This window comes from Bos javanicus, chromosome 3 (assembly GCF_032452875.1).
Source record: "Bos javanicus breed banteng chromosome 3, ARS-OSU_banteng_1.0, whole genome shotgun sequence".
Lineage (NCBI taxonomy): Eukaryota > Metazoa > Chordata > Mammalia > Artiodactyla > Bovidae > Bos > Bos javanicus.
Window position 1 is genome coordinate 111,017,526 of NC_083870.1, and position 17,013 is coordinate 111,034,538.

General features: G+C 53.4%; 1 protein-coding gene across 3 annotated transcripts in view; it reads left to right on the top strand.

The window, feature by feature from the left end:
- Nucleotides 1-630: 630 nt before the first annotated feature.
- DLGAP3 (DLG associated protein 3) overlaps nucleotides 631-17,013 on the top strand; it is a 61,875-nt gene continuing 45,492 nt past the window's right edge. The window contains exons 1-2 of one of the 3 annotated variants that reach the window (XM_061412583.1): nucleotides 4,449-4,544; nucleotides 4,781-4,889. The gene's annotated coding sequence lies outside the window, so the exon portion shown is untranslated. Of the gene's footprint in view, nucleotides 814-4,448; nucleotides 4,545-4,645; nucleotides 4,890-17,013 lie in introns of those variants that run through there. The other 2 variants (XM_061412582.1, XM_061412584.1) reach the window with 2 other exon arrangements.

Consider the following 17,013-nt stretch of genomic DNA (forward strand, 5'->3'; position numbering starts at 1 on the left):
TGGGTGAGGGACTCTATCCAGTCTGTGGTTCTGAGCCCGGCACGGCGCCCCAGCCGGGGACGCAGGGCTGAAGAGGGGCCCTTAGACCTGCGGCCAGCAGCTGCAGTCGGGTAGCTCATCCGCGAAACCCGAAAAGCGTCTCCTAGAGGGATGCGCCCGGGGGGCTGTGTGACATTCAGGGTGTGACTGTGCCTCGGTGGGGCGCGAGACCCTGTCTGGGAGGCTGTGTGACTCTTTCCCCAAGCGCCCGTCTCTGGGCTTCGGACCTGTGCCTAGGCGGCCGTGCGTGACCGTGACACTGTGTGTGCCCGTTCCTGGGTCCCCAGCGGACGCGGACCCGGTGGTCCCCGGGGAGGGGGAGCTTATTCGCACCCGCGCCTGGGCCTCCCAGCGCCGTCGCTCAGCCTCCCCTAGGCGGGCGCTCCTCGGAGACCTGGGCGGCCGTCCGCTGGCGGCGACCTCGGCCCTCCTGGGTCCCGTGCGGGGGCGGGGAGCTCGGCCCCCTCCCTCTCGCCGGCTCCGGGCCCGGCAGCCCTGCGCGGGGGCGGGGGCGGGGGCGGAGCGCGCGGGCGGGATCCCCCCGCCTCCCCTTCCTGGTCCCCGGGAAATCCAGCCTCCGTGGCTTGGCCACCTCCCGCTCCCGCGCCCGCTGCCGCTCGGCGCTCGCTCGGGGCTCCGCAGCCGGCGCGGCCCCTCCGCCGGGGGCTCCGCAGTGCCGGGCCCCGTCCCTGCCCGCCCGCTCGCCGCCGCCGCAGCGCCCCCGGCCCGGGCCGCCGGCACCATGTAACCCGGCCGGAGCCCGAGCCGGGCCAGGTAAGCCGCGGGGAGGGGTGGGGACCGGGCCGCGCGCGCCGCGCCCTCTGCAGCGCCCCCCAGCCTCGGCCTGGCTGCGGCCCCGGCGCCGCCCACGCCCCGGGCTCCGGCCGCCTCGGCTCCGGGTCCGGGGATGGGGGAAGGCTGGGCCTCCTCCGCCGCCCCCGCCCGGGCCTGGCTGTCCGCGGGCCTGACCAGAGGGACGGCTGGGAGACCACGAGGAGCGGGGACCGGCTCTTGGGGAGAGCCGCGGGGCTACCAGCCCCGGCCCAGCCCCGGGCCGGCTGAGGCTTGGGTCTGAGCGGGAGTAGCCAGCAGGGTGGTGGGGGGAAGTGGAGGTTTCAGGGAGATCCGGAGAGAAGTTTTCCTCTGCAGGTGTGTGAGTGTGAGTGCATGTCACTGTGTGTCTGTGATGAGCGTGTGTGTCACCGTGTGGGTCTGTGGGTGGCTGTGTGTGCCAGTGAGTGTATGCAGCGAGAGTGTGCGTGTGTCATTGTGGGTGAGTGTGTGCGTGTCCGTGGGTGTATGCAGTGTGAGTATGGAGGGTGTTCCCGTGTATGTATCTGTGAACATGTGTGTGAGTGTGTGTGTTGTCACCGTGTGTGCTTGGGGGGGGGAGGGTCCTCTGAGTGTGTATGTGAACAGATGTGTGTGTGCTGGTGTGACTGTTTCCGAGAGTGGGTTCGGGTATCCGTGGCCTGCGTGAATGTGTGTGTGTGTGGTTGGGGGGTGCGTGCTGTGTGAGAATGTATCTGAGCTGGGTTCATTCGAAATCACGCACACCTAGGCTTTGTCCCCTCCTCCCCCAGGGGATGCCTGGTGAGGTGCTGGGGATGGGACAGAGAGATGGGACTTTTCTGAGGTCAGATCAAACCCCTTCCCCAGGGACTCCTCACCCCACTCAGGCAAGAGCTGCATGGCACTTTCCACCTTGGTTCCCACCTTCACCTACCCCAGGGGGTACCCTCTGTGATGCTACTGGTTGTGTTCTAGTTGGACACTGAGGCCCCTGGGGGTTGTGGGGCGGGGGTGCAGCTGGAGTGTATGTGCCTGTGTGTGCTTCTCCTTCTTGAGGTCTGGAACCTGTGTCACCCCAGTGATGTTTCACCAAGGGCCCTTTAGCGCCACGGGCTCAGGAGGCCAGGTGGAGGCTTCTGTCCTGTTCTTAGTCATCAGAGCAGGTGGCTGTCTCTAGACTCCCAAGTCCTCAATTTCTAAGTTCTGGGTCATTGGTTCAGCCCACTGACTCCAGGTGGGTCTGTGCAAAAGCTCTTTGAAGTAATAATAATTTAAGGGACAATGTCCTTGTATCAGTTCAGGGCTTTTGAAAAATGCTCCCCTCTCAACTCTTTCTCTTCTTCCCAACAGCCCCAGGAAACAGGCAGGGCAGGTTAAGTCATATGAAATTACCAATATTCAACTGTCTTTGCTTTTTACCTACAAAAACAGCAATTTCATGTGGTTCAACCTAATATAATGCCCACTTACAGATGAGGATGTTGAGGCTTGAGAGTTGAATTGCATTCCCCACAATCACACACTGCTAATTACAGGTTCAGAAAGACTCCAACCCGGGTCTTTTGCTGACCCAAAGAGCTGGGTTGGGCCAAGGTTAGAGAGTGGTACTCCCTGGTGTGCTCTCTCTGACCCTGGGCACTGCCCTCCACCTCCGCCCAGCATTCCCTGAGTGCTGGGGCTACTTCTGCACCCAGCTGCCAAGGCCTAGCTGGGAGAGAGGGGGAGAAGAGAGGAGGGAGGGGTGGGAGAGGCTTCGTGAGTTGGCAGTGAATCAGGGTCTAAAAAGGGAGCTGGGAGGGCTAGGGTGGCAGGTGTTTCTAAAAGGAACACGAACATAGGATGAACAGCCTCAGATACACCCCCGCACCCCCCACCCCCCACTGCCCCACTGATCTGGCAGGCAGTGCCCACTGCATTTAATGCCAGGGGGCTCATGTCCAAGGAGTGAGCTTATATGTAGTTACAGAATGATGGCCAGGGGAGGAAACTTAGAATTGACTTGGTCCAATCTCTTAATTACAAAGTGAGGAGACTGAAGCCCAGAGAAGGGAGAGGACTTGCCCAAGGTCACACAGCAAACTTGTGGGTTCCTAGCTATCTTAGCCCAGGAACTTTCCAAACTTCCATGTTGCTTTCCATTCCTGGAAACCCCCACTCCCACCTTTTGCTCCTTAAAACAGAGCCGAGGGGATTTGGGGAAAAGAAGCAAAGACTCAATAACCCTAAGGCTATAGACCCTTTGACCTGGGACCCCTTTCCAAAGAGAAGGAGTTAACAGATGTTCCTGGGAATGGGGATTCCTAGCCATACCCACCACTGAGGTAGGCCATGGCATCTCTTAATTCTTGCCAGTGAGGGGCTGAAACTGCTGCAGGCCAGACTCCCAGACTTTCTTCTGTGGCAGCAGCTGGCTGCTACCTGGCAGCTCACATCATCTCTCTCCAGTTGATGTTGGAACCTGGGCTGGCTGAGCTCCATTTTGCTTCATACCATCCAGTTTCTGATGCATTTTTTTTGGCCTGATAGTTCCTTATTTTATAGGTTTATAGGTTCCAGTTAGGTAGAGAAGCTTCTGGGGCTTGTCTGATTTTGGAGGGTTTGTGGTTACTCTTAAACTCTTTCTGATTAAACTTTCCCAGAGTCTCGGGTAAATGATAAAGAAAAGTGTTCCCATTTTATAGGTGAGAAAATCAAAATTCATAGAAGAGCCTCCTATTTGTTCGTTTTTTCTAGTAATCTACTAATATCAGTAGAAGAGATTCTTTTGAGTGAGGGGACAGAGGAGCAAATGACAACAGAAGCTTTTGTCTAGAGGGACTTCTACAGACCCCTTCCAGTATCTTACCAGCCCCATGGTCAGGAAACCTTTCCAGAGTCTGATGTCATTCCCACTTGGTAGATTCAAAGCTTTGTCTCTCAGTGGGGGGTGGAAGAACAGCTGCGTACCCTCCACTCTACAAGCACTATGTCTTGATTCCCTCTTCTCCCCCCAGCCCCCCAGTCTGAAGGCTGCTGGCTCAGCGGGCCTCCTGCTGTCTGGGGAGTCTGGGTTTGAGCTGGGGTGAGGTGGTGGCAACATCGTTATGGTAACGAGCTGCCAGCTCATCGTTGCTAATAACTTGTCAAGTCCCTGGGCTCAAATGCAGCATGCCTTCCCACCATCCCTTCTCCCCATGTCACAGAAAGAAAAAGTGAGGCTTTGAGGGAGGGGCCTGTGAATAAGGGAGTCTGGGGAGGTGGGTGGCCTTGTCCTTGGGACTGTAGCTGGGGAGCTGTGGGGAGGTTGCTTGGGGACTGGTTTACACATATGATTATATAAGTTTGCATATGATTGCAGGGGCTGTTACATGTGCATATCCTGAAAACATACTTGTAGAAACCTGTACATGCTAGCTGACATGTTCATGTGCCTTTACACAGCAGCCCACATGCAAACATGCCTCCAAGCATCAGAACATGCTTGTGCATGAATACTGCCTCTACCATCTGAACATAAGGCACCCAAGAAATCTGGGTTTGTGGGGGTGTCCAGGTATGTGGGTGGGGATCTGATCTTTTTCTGATGCTGTTTCAAAGTGTCTTGTTAACAAAGGGACAGAATGGTCCCAGAGTTCCTTCTTCCTTCCAGTCAAGAGCTCAGAATGGAAATGACCTGGGGATGGTGTGAGCACCCAGCTCTCCAAGGCTCCTGCCTCTATCCCCTTTGAGCTCAGGTATCCCCTGCCCTCCTCACTCTCTGTTCTTTCTCATCCTCTCCTCTTCCTGTGTGTAAATATTAAAGAGCTGAGCCTGCAGGGCTGATGTAGACATGGGGAGAGAATGAAATTAAAAAGGATTCCCTCGCCCCTATCCCGACATCCCCACCCTGCAGTCCCCCGCTCTTGCCTCCTCCCCTCTTCCTTCTCCCCTCCCCTCACTCAGTGCTTCCACATATCTTTCCTCCCCCCAGTCCAGATGGGAGCTGGCTCTTTCAGGAAGGGGGCTCAGAACAGGGTGTGGGGAGCTACCTGTCTCTGCCTCCCCCCACCACATCTGCCTGCAGGGCTGGGAGCCCCCACGTGAGTATTTCTTTTATTTTTGGGGGTGGTGGTTGAGAAGGAAAGTGGTTTTAGAACCAGCTGTGAGTGGCGTTGAGAGGCTCAGGGCTGAAAGGAGGTGGGTGGGGTCCTCTCTCTAGGCTCACTCAGGGAAGTCTCGTGTCTGGGTTTCTTTTCTTTCTTTGGACACAGAAAGGAGGAGTACCAGGTGCCTCCGGTGGATGGGAGCAAGTGTGGGAGGGGCATGGGAGAGGGGCTTCTGTACTAAAGAGGGTGTATAGTGGGGTAAGCCTTTCGTTTCTGGCATCCTGCCTTTCTGGCAATGGGGCCACAGAGTGGCTGGGAGCTGTCCCAGGTGCTGAATTTGACTCGGTAGGATTTGCTGCTTTGGAACTGTCCTGAGTATTGAATGGGGCTGCACTGGGGGACCGGTGATGGGCAGAGTTGAGGGCTCACTAGAAAAATTCTTCCAAATGACCCACTTTCCAAGGACAGAGTCCTTGGATGGACAGATAGATTTTGGGGTCCTTCCTCTGGCCTTAGGCCTCACTGTTCTTAATAGTATTTGGGAAAGGGACCCCTCTTTTCCTGTTTCAGTTCCTCCTCCCCTTTCTAAAACTACCATATGGTTAGTGTGCGGGTATGGCTAGATGATGATGTTTCTGCTGTGAGCTCTCTTCTCCTGGATAGTTTTTAGTGCAATAAGCTTGGGGGTACTGACATCAGCCTTTCTCCTACTGGGTCCCAGAAGTTCAGGCTCAAGGCAGATCTGAATTAAGAGGGTTCAGGTTTTGCCGGTTTAGGCCTGGGTTGGGTAGAGCTCAGGAGTTCTGGGTAATTATACCATGTAGCATACCCCTGCCCATTATACTTTTGAATTCGGGAAAGAGGCAGTGAAATACTCTGCAAGACTGTCTCATGTTTTGCCCAGCCCAGCCACAGCTCAGAGCAGCATTTGAGAGAGACTTTTGTTGGGGAGGAAGGTTTCCAAGCAAAGGACTCAAGGAGTGGGTGGGGTTGTTCAGTGCCATGGAGCAGAGAAGGAGGCTACTAGCGATGGGGCAATGGGAAAAGAGGAAAATATGGGGGAGAAAAAAAACTACTCAAATTGGGGGATTGGGGTTCTGGATTTCAATCCTCATCTTCTTTGTAAATCTTTTCCCCACTAACTTAGGGTCAGGATCATCTCAGTTTTCTGGGTTCTTATGCTCCATCTTTGTAAATCTGAAGGGAATAGAGCAAGGATTTATTTCTCTGGGTCCCTTCTCGTCATCCCAGGGGGATGAGAGCCAAATGTCAGGACATGCAGATGAGACTGGGGGGGAACAACAGGCAGGAGTGGATGATGGCAGCTTCACCTCCCATCCCCAGGAGAACAATCAAATATTCAAATGGCATCCTTCTTGAGGGGAGAGGAAGGAGAAAGTTTCTGGATGCTGGGCAAAAAATGGATGTGGCAGGGAGTTCAAGAAAAAAGGGGAGGCAGTTAGGGACCCCAAACGGAACCAGTTCTAACCTTTCCAGATGTGACTTCTGGTTAATAAGGAGCCCCTCACCCATCATGTTTTTCCTGTAACTCGTCAAGATGATTCTTCTCTGGTTGCTTGGGAGGAGCTGAGTTTTCCTGTGCTGTGGGTGCTGGGAGGTGGTGGGTGTGGGTGTGGGTGCCTGTTTGGGGAGGGGAGGTGTTTGTGCTCTACTCAGCTCTCTTGGTTACATAACAGCTTTGATAAGACTTTACTTTGGAGCTGCTGCTACTGCCTGAAGCAGTCACCCCTCCACCCCCACATGGAATGTTGGATGTCCACCCCCTTCTCCCTGGCCCCTTGGAGAGTCTTGCTACATTCACGATCTAGTGTTCCAGCAGCTGCTTTCCTGCTGGGAGGGGTCTTCAGTTTGCTTCCCTGCTCCCTAACCAGCTCCTGCTCTCTAAATAGTTGCTTCTTTTAGTCTTGTGAGCCCAGGTTACCCCCACTCTTTACATTTTTAAGCCTCCAGGGGTGGGAGGGTTTCACCGGACATCATGAAGCTGCCCTCTAGGGAAGAAGAGAGGTATTCCAAGAAGTTTTAGTGCCCAGAGACAATGTTTGTACTGTTCTTTTGAGGAAGAACCCTGGCCTTAATATTTTCCCTTCATTTCCCCTTTTAGAATTAAAAAGTTTTAGATATATGGGAGTGAGGGCTGCCTTTTGGGTAGAAAAAGGTGCTCCTAGTCTGAGGTGCACTTGCTTCATGTTCCCTGCCTCCCAGGTTGTCTGTGGAAATACTGATTATTCCAGGCATGAGACAAGGGGATAACAAAGCCCTTTTTTGGAATGACATTTTTTTTTTTTTCTGTGAGTGGGTAGAAATGGAGTATGTCCAGGAGTAGGGCATATCTTATTGATAATACGAACAACTTTCCAGAAAGAACTAGGAGACTGGCAAGAGGAGAGAGCAAATGCAAGCTTGTGGTGTCACTTGGAGAGAAGATGGACTTCCGGCTTTGTGCATAGGATAGAAAAGCCAGAGGAGAGGCTGGGTGTTTCTGCTCTTCCGGTGCCTGTGCATGTGTATTTCTGCCTGTGAGTGTGTATGTGACTGCGTATATGTCCATACGTAAGTGTGAGAGTGCTGTATGAATGTGTACGAACACATTTGTGAGTTTGCATAGACACATGTGTATAGATATGTAGGAGTCTATGTATGCATCAGGGTATACATGTGACTATAAAGGCAATTACCTAATTAAACCTGTGGGGGTGGGGTGCTCACTCAACCGTATGTATATGTCAATGTAAGTGTGCACGTGAGCATGTACGTGGCAGCACATGAATTAACAGCATATGAATATACGTATATAAGTTGTCATCCGCGTGAATAGATGTGACAGAAAGGATGAAAGAGAGAGATTCTGACTGAACACTGGGGCCGTTCAAAAGTTGTTTTCACACATGCTTGAACTCGATCCACTCTGATGCCTGTAGCTCTTCTCCAAAAATCAGGCTCCTTGAGGTCTCTCAAATTATCTTTCATGGGGCCTCACTCTTCCCCACCACCATCCGTATGAAGGAAGTTTGCAGAGGAGAAACCTGTTTAGGCCTTGAGGACAGCTGAGTAAGGGAGCTGAGCTCAAGGCTGATCAAATGCTATGGTGCCCAGGAGTGTATACGGGGAAAGAGTTTGAGAACTTGAACGTGAACATTACTACTGAGGTTTCAAGAATCAAACAGGACAGTCTGGGCTCAGTGGATGAAAGGGGCAGGGATTTTATGGAGGTCCACGTGTGTGTATCAGCCTGTGCACACATGTATATGTGTTTGTGTAGATGTGTATGTGTACATCACTTGTCTTTGCCTTAATATGCATAACTCAACATAAATGCACTTTCTAATGTGTACATATGAAAAAATCTACAGGAATATACCTACCAAAAGAGGGATTTGTTGATGTAAACATACATGCTAATGCTCATATGTATATAGACAGAGTATGCAAAATATGTATGCACTTACTAAATATGGAGGCGTTTGCTAAAACTGAGCTTCCCAGGTGGTGCTAGTAGTAAAGAATTCGGGTGACTTAAGAGATGCAGGTTCGATCCCTGGGTCAGGAACATTCCCTGGACAAGGGCATGGCAACCTACTTCAGTATTCTTGCCTGGGGAATACCATGGACAGAGGAGCCTGGGGGGCTACAGTCCATGGGTCGCAAACAGTAAAGCATGATTGAAGCAAATTGACGTGCACGTGTGTCCTAACATTGGCCCGATGGCAACCCATGATCTCACTCACCCAGGTTAACCACAGCTTACGAAGAGTCCCTCTTCTACCACATGTGCCTCACATTCATCCATTCATTCAGCCAGTGTTTGTCTCATGCCTGTGTTGAGGCATGTACTGTGCCGGACACTGGGAATGGTCCTCGACCTCAGGTAACTTACAGTCTAGACCTGGATCCAAGAAAGGAGAGTGTTCAGGAAAGCAGGAGGACAGATGTATTCATGGGGGCTAAGGAGTGGGGGCAGTCTGTGGAGGGCTTGGTCAGTTCCGGAGTGTGAAAGGGAGGGCCTCAGTAAAGGATCCATAGAAGAGGAGGCCATTGAGCCAAGGCTTGAACAGCTATTCACCAGGTGGGCAACTTTAGAGAAAGGTGTTTCAGTGACAGGAAATGTCCCAACTGGTCTCCCTACCTCCTCTCTTGCCAGCCCCTCCTCCAGAGAGCTTTCCCATGAAAGCAGCCAGCCTAAGACAGTGTTAGTTGCTCAGTCATGTTGTATTCTTTACGACCCCGTAGACTGTAGCCTGCCAGGCTCCTCTGTCTATGGACTTCTCCAGGTGAGAATACTGGAGTGGATAGCTATTCCCTTCTCCAGGGGATCTTCCTGACCCAGGGATTGAACCCAGGTCTCCTGCATTGCAGGCAGATTCTGCACCGTCTGAGCCAGTGGGGAAGCAGAATCATGCCTTTCCCATGGCTTTCCATCTCACTCAGAGTGAAATCCTGAGTGCTTGCTTAGTAGGTCCTGAGTGACAGAAGTGCTGTGTGTAAAGTAGCCTCTGGTGACCTTCCTGATTTCAAGTTCCTTCCCTGCAAGTGCTTCCTTTCGGTTCCACAAAGATGCTGAGCTGAGCACAGCCTCATCTCAGGGCTGCTGCTTTCCCCTCAGCCTGAAGCGCTCTCCCCCCAGGTACCCACGTGACTTACTCCTTCATTTGATTCAAGTCTTCGCTCAAAAGTCACTTTTTTGGAGAGGCCTCCCCCACAGTCTATCTTAAATAGCCCCCTTGTCATGCTGTCCTCTCACCTCAAGAAAAAAATTTCAGCACTTACCACCTCCATTATTTCATGCATTTGCTCAGCATCTCCTTTTCCACTAGGATATAAACTTCATGAGAATGGAGCATGAAGAGATCTGGTGTTGCTTCGGCACCCACTGTGTTCCGAGAAGTGCCTGGCTCAGAGGCACCCACTACACACAGATCTTAGGTACATCACAGTGGCAGGCAGTGAGGAGAGTGGATCGGGCCGGGCCGAGATACAAGGTGGGGAGACCAGTTAGGAACCGGCTGGAAGAGCTTTGGTGGAAATTTAGGGTGAGGGCAGCCTGATGGGGAATATCAGGAGTGGAGGTGGCGAAAGGGAGACACAGTGTACACGACACACGCATGCATGCACATGCACACGTAGGCCCACGTGTGCACACGTATTACAGTTTAGCCAGTCATATCTACTGTCGTAGTCAAAGAAAGCTAAGGGAGAAAGTAAAAACATCTTTATATGTTAATATGGTATGGATGCCACGAGCACTGAGTGACAAGCTGGACACCCTCCAGCTAACCCTGGATGATGCTCTCCACACATCTGCCTGCCTCTGTCAACCAGGCTCAAAGGACTGCCAGGCAGGTTCTGCCGTCTATGGGGTCGCACAGAGTCCGACACGACTGAAGCGACTTAGCAGCAGCAGCAGCAGCAGCAGCAGCAGCAGCAGGGCTTCTGCCTCAGCAAACAAGGGTAGGGTCCTGGGTCCTGAGCAGGGGAAAGGGTCTTCAGACATCAGAGTCACAGAGACTTAGAGACAAGTGGGGGAGGCACGTGGACCCTGAGAGGGGTGCTCAGAGGCAGCGACCTTTGGCTGGGCCCAGACTTCCTGAGGCCAGATGTGGTGGGAGGCAGGACAGCATCCTCAGAGGGCATCCACTGGGTGGCCCCCATCTTTCCCCGCCCCTCCTCCTCTCCCTGCTCCTCTCTGGTCCTTTTTCCTAGTAGGGTGGCTGCTGTGACCGCAAGTATGGATTTCGGAGTGAGCGGTTCCCGCCTGCCCCAGGGTGTGCGAGTTCAGGGATATGGGGACACCCAAGGAATGGAGAGCCAATTTCTAGGACAGACTGGGGGTTTGGTGGTAGGGGAGGAGTCTCTCTGAGAGTCTCAGCTTGGTCTGATTTCCTCCCTAAGGAGAGAGCAGGGAGACTTGAGCTTCGGTTGCAGAAAGAGGCACTGAGGTTAGCCCTCAGGCAGGCCCATTCAGCGTCTAGGGTGAAGCGACGGAAACTTAGTACCTGGGGGAAGCTTGGAGGCCGGCGGGTGAGAAACGTAGGAAGAGGTGGGAGCGTGGGGCAGCCCCTCCGGCGCCGCCCCCTGACTCCTAGGGGCCGGGGATGGGCGGGGATGAAGGCCTCAAGTCCTCTTTGAGAGCTCCTCCCCGAGACCCCCAAGCCTGCATCTGGGTTGCTTCCTTTCCAAGAGCTAGAGACCCGTCGGGCTTCTGGGGTGTGTGACAGGGGCCTTCTGCCAATCTCTGCTCGCCTCTGGACCAGGGGCGGGGGCGCTGCCGCCGCTCCCCTCCCACCTGGGCTCTGAGCATGGGGGTTGGGCCGAGACAGCCGCCAGAGCCGCCCACCTGCCCGCGGTGTCATGGCAACGACTCTGCCCACGTGGACGTTGAAGAAAGGGAGAAGAGAGGCGAGGAGACACCACACAGACAGGAGGATGGGAGGGGGCTCCTCTAGGTCCTGCCTGCCTGAGCGCCCCCCGACCCCTCCGGTTGGACCCAGGGCCCCCAGCGTAGGGTGAGACTTGTGCTCCCGGCCTGGCTTCAGAGGATGCATGTCCTTGGGCGTCCTGAATGATGATGACCTTGGCCTCCTGTACCGGGGGCCGCAGTGGGGTCCTGGGGGGGAGGGGGAGCTTTGGCAGGTGCCGACCTCTCCTTCTCGCCCCACCCCACAAGGGATGGTGCCTGGGGCTGAGGGGATGAGAGCCCGACCTACTTCTCCATTTTCTCCCTATTTTTCAAAAGGAAAATGACCCACTTTTCAGCCAATCAGACTGGGGCCTGTTCCCAGGCTCGTTCCCTGAGCCCCCCTGCCCAGGCCTCTGCTCCTTCCTCAGCCTGTTAGTCACGTGCTGGCCCCTCTTCCTGAGGGAAGCAGGCCGCACCTGTGTGGAGGGCCCTTCCCCGCCCTCTGCGCCAGGCTGGGGAAGGGCCTGTTCCAGGGGTGGCCGGGGCCTGACTGATTCTGCATCAGTGCCCCTTTGGGCAGTCGATCACCATGGATGACGATGGTCCTGGGCACTTTGAATGTTCTGTCCCCCATCCCCTCACTCTCCTAAGATCCACACCCTGGAGAGACAGGAAGGGCTCTGGGGCTGGTGGGAGAAGGTCATACCCCCCTCTCATTCTGTATGAGTGGGTGCTGATGGGCCATCTTCCCAAGCTGCTCCATTTTCACATGGAAAGGGAGGGCTGGCAGCCCTGGAGAACCATGGCTGCTTGTCTGCCTTCTAAAGAACCCTCCTAGAGGGTTCTGTCTAGGCCTCTCTTCCCAAGCCCCTCCTCCTCTCTAGGATATTGGTCTGGGCCTGAGAGCCCCCTCCCTCCCTCAGCTATATTGGCTTGGGCTGGCTTGGGGGGTGATTAGGGATTTAATTATTTAGTTTCTCCAGCTCAGTAGATTAATTCCATCCATCACAGGCAGGCTGAGCCATCTCCCCATCTTAGGGCTGCCTGGCCAACCCCAGAGGGAGGCAGCATCATTGCTCACCTGGGCCCAGTATTAGATCTGGGAACAATGGATAAAGTTCTTGTTGGGGGAGGATTTGATGTATGACATTGAGCAGACGTGTGTGCTTAAGCGATGTGAGATGAACATGGGTATGTTGTATGGGGATAAATGTGAACATGTATGTGAGGTTTTGTGTCTGTGAAGCTTCCGTGTGCATAAGCATCCATGTCCTTTGGATGAAAATGCACATGTGTGAACCCTTGTGGGAACAAGTCTGTATGTATGTGTGCACATTATGTGACAGTGACTAGTTATTTGAGGACAAATGCCATGTGAGTTGTGTTGGATGAGTCTGCATGGCTGTGTAAGCTGCCTCTGGAGAACACACGTGTTAAATTGTGAATAAACATTCTTGGGGCCATGGATGCCCATGTGCAAGGGGAGGGATGGCGAGGGTGGAGATTTCCTGAGGCTGAGTGATGAGTCAGGGCACACTGGGAGTCCACTTGGTGATCTCATCAGACCAGTTTGGTCAGAGAGATGCTCCTTCAGATGTGCCAGGGCTTGATCTCCTAGTGGTTGAGAGTGTCAGGCCAGGACCAGATCCATATTCAAATCCTCTACCACCTGTGTGACTTTGGGCAATTTTTACATTTCTCAGCCTCAATCTCCTCATCTGTAAAATGGGAGTAATAATGGCACCTACTGCAAAGGATGGTTTTGAGGACTACACAAAAAAGTACACTCAGCACTTGACACAGTGCCTGCTCAGTTGTAGACATTCAGTGAGTTGAGCCTTAGGCTTTGGAGTTGAAAGGTGCCAGAGGTTGTGTGATCTGAAATGTGTTCTGTGCTTCAGTGCATCCTATACCATCCTCCAAGGTGGTTCTCCAATCTCCGCTTATATGCCTCCCTGGACAGGATACTCCCAGCTCTTCAGGAAACCCACATCATACTGGACCAGCCCTGTCTGCTGCAGAGTTCTGGTCCAGCTGCAGGGAGTCATTTCCCTCATGCCTTCTCCCATTTCTCACCCTATTTCTATGCCCCAGCAGATGGGTACTACTTCTCAATGGCTCAATTACTAACCTGAACTTATTGAGCATCTAGTTTATGCCAGATTTTGTTTATACAGAGATAAAGCAGATGGATCCTGGTTTTTAAGGAGCTCACACCCTGCAAACACATTTTTATCCTACTGTGTTGAAGTATGGGACCTTAGAGAAGGTAGCGACTGCTATGCCCTGGGGTTGATAAGGTGGGCAAGCTTAGGTGAGGTTTCTTGGAAGAGAGGGTGCCTGAACTGCATCGGAGGCAAAGGTAGGGGGACAGGCTTTCCATATGGAAGAATCCTACAGTCTGTGCTGACTCCTCTCCCCATTCTCTCTCCTGTTGTGGTCCTGGCTCCTGCTAAGCCCAGGAATCTAGAGAAGAGAGCAGAGGTTAAGATACCCTGGATGCTGGGGGAGGACCAGGCACGGCTGAGGAGTGAGAGGTGCCACCTCATGAACCTGGCTGTTAACCAACCAGCCAGCCCTCATGGGACCCAGCTCTGTGCTTGAATCCTCTGTGGGAGAGGCCTGGAGGAGACAGCAGGCAGCCCCTGTCCCAACTCACACAGAGAGCCTGCAGGGCAGTGTGCCAGCCCAGGAGGCAGGCTTCGTGAGGGAACAAGACCTGTGGGCCAGGGAGTAGGACAGGCCACAGGCCTGACCTGGCTGAGAAACTGCTGCCCAGTGGACCCTTGCCATAGACTGGGGATTCTGCCTGTTGTTTTCTGATAGCAGGCTCAAGGCTGGCAGCATTCTGGAGCCCAGGGCAGCAACAGCCCAAGTCCCACCAAACACATACAAATAAAAGAAGACACTAAGGTGCTGAAGTCAGAAGTAGCCAACATGTGGAAACATATGTGCTAGTTGCCTCGGACGGGTCAACTTGAGTACTCATTGCTGCAACTTAGGAGGTAGGTTTTGTTAGCCCTGCTTTACAGATGACAGAATTGAGACCCGTGGTCAGGCAGGTAGGCTGAGAGAAAATGGTTGGAAGCAGATGATTGTCTTCGCAATACCCAGCAAAACGTCACTCTGGACTTGCCCTCCCAGATCCTTGGAGCTGGAAGAGAGACCACTAGCCCTGGCTGCAGGAGTTGCTGGGGTCTACAGATCAAGGGCAGATGCCATCATCTTTGACCACTGGGGCTGCTCTGCTGTCTTCAGCATCTCCAGGGGTGGGAGGTCTTCAAAAAGAACCCAGGAAAACAGAAGGTCCTGGGTGAAACATGGAACAAGTGAGTTTTCAGTTGTGGATCCCTGGTCCAGATCTGAGTCAGGTGTGGCTCCAGCCTCTGCTGGAGGCTGAGAAATCCTCTCCAAGGCCCTGCTTCCAAATCTCACTGGTTCTCGCAGTTTCTCCCTGGTTGTCAGGAGCTAACTCTCAGCGCTGTGCTGTTTTACCTGCATGACCTTAATACTCATGACATTGTGGTGAGAAGGGACCTATGCTTGCTCCCATTTGAAAAGTGAAGACTAGAGGGAGAGGTCCAGAGACTTCCTTAAGGCTTCATGTCTAGTAACCGGTGGACCCTGGAGGCCCAGGACCCACAGGCTGTCTCGCTAGCTATCCCTGACCAGGGTCCTATAGGATTCTAATCCTGGTGGTCTGTCTCTCAGTGGTGGACTGGGATGTCTTCCCCAAAACAGGCAGGTAGAAGGGGGAGCATAGGCAGGCAGACCCTCCTGAGGACTGATCAGTTGACAAAAAGGGAAGAATGAGCCCAAAGCAGTTGACCATGGCTGCGGCTAGGGGGTGAGGCGTGAGACTGAGTAGCCTGAACTGTATTGCTTATTGCCTTTGACAGCCCTGAAAAAGCCTGAACTTTGCTTCTGGCACCTCTTGGCCACGTGGCTTCTGCTGGGAGAGGAGCTGGAGCCCAGATTGTCTGGAGGAAGAGAGCAATTTGGGGCTGGGAGATTCCCCTCCTCTTCCCCCTCACTGCCTTCCTTGAAGGCAAAGGGCGCACATCTGGAGAGCCCCAGACGTGGCTGAAAAAGGACTATCCTTACCTGCTAGTTGAGAGGGGCTAGATAAACATGATGAGCAGGGCTGGGTTTGGTGGTGGGATTTCTAATACCACACCCTCCAGAGGCTCTCCAGAGCCCTTAGGGGGAAAGGAGTGGAGGTCCTGTCTGTGGGCTGTTGGGCACAGGAGTAGAGTGGAAAGTGAAGACATGCAGCCATACACTTGATACTTTCTGAACACCTGTTCATGCCAGGCATTGTTCTAGACACTCAGAGTACCACAGCACGTGACAGACAAAGTCCCTGCCCCGCTGGGGCTTTTATTCTGCTATGGGGAGACATACTATAAACATGGGCTAGATAAAGAAAATAATTTCAAAGAGCGATAGCCCTATGAAGGCAATGGAAACAGGTGATGTGGAGCATTCCTGGGGGAGGGAGCTCGACTTCAGCTAGTGAGTGGTCAGGGAAGGCTTCTCGGAGCTGAGACCTGAAAGATCAGACAGAAGAAGCCATGGGAATATCTGGGGCAGAGTGTTCCAGCAGAGAGAACATCAAGTATAAAGCCCCCTGAGGTGGGATTTTCAAAGAGATTATAGGTAGTATGGGTTATTCACAGGCTGAGCACCGTCTGATGGGTCAGGAGATGGATTTAGCCTTTGGATCTTCCCGTGTCACAAGTGTTTTGGAGCAGTAAGCCCATTTTCTGTAAAATTCCTACCCTAAACCCCCAGGAGGAGTTCATTAAATAAAGTAATAAAAGTGAATGAAAAAGATCCCAACCCTCCCTCTTATTCTGTTCACCCTTCCTTCTTTCCACTTTTTGGGGCAGTGAGGGGAAGAGAACGTTTTTCTCGGGTCCAAAGGGTGGAGGTTGGGCAGAAGCCATGCGGAGTCTTCAGCGACAAATCTGGGGAGTGAGGTGAAGAGAGGCCAGGGGTGAGGAAACCAGCCCAGCAGCAGAGATCCTGCCCAAGAGAGCGGAACAAAGCCAGTGCTGAAATGGTCAAGGGGGCTCAGACAGCCCTGGATGCAGGAGAAGGTGGGGGGCCAGAGGAGGAAGGCCCATCAGTGAGCATGGGGTACAGGTCAGAGGCTCTGTGTCAGGGCTCCCCAGTAGCTGGCCCCTTCACAGTGGACAAAACAGCCTCAGCCTCCAAGCTGCTGTCAGGATAGGGGGTGGAGGAGGACTGGAAAGGGAAACTGAGGCAGAATTCTGGCCATTCTGGTTAGGCTGACCCAGGGAAGGAGAAGAAAGCCTGAAGCTCTGAGGTCCTCCACCCACAGCCATGGAAGAGCCCAGGCCTACAGCAGTGAGATGAGTTCCAGGCCTAAGTTGCTGTAAGTTCTGCTGTATTGGAACTGGTATGGGGATGACCTCAGAGGCTCAGTGTGAGGGGACTAGAGAAGGCTGATCCCCAGCCAGAGAGCAACCGTACCCTTTGCTGCCATCTGGACCATCATGTCCAGTGTGTACCTCTTCCAGACAGCTTCTTGGGGGAAGGCATGAAGCAGTTAATACTTGCTTTTTTGAAATCTTTAACCCAAATCATCACTTTGTGTTCACCTCTGAGACACTGGCCTTTGTCAAAGGCTCCTTGATCCTTGAGGGTGCAGGTGTGGATGATTTTGAGGAAGAACTG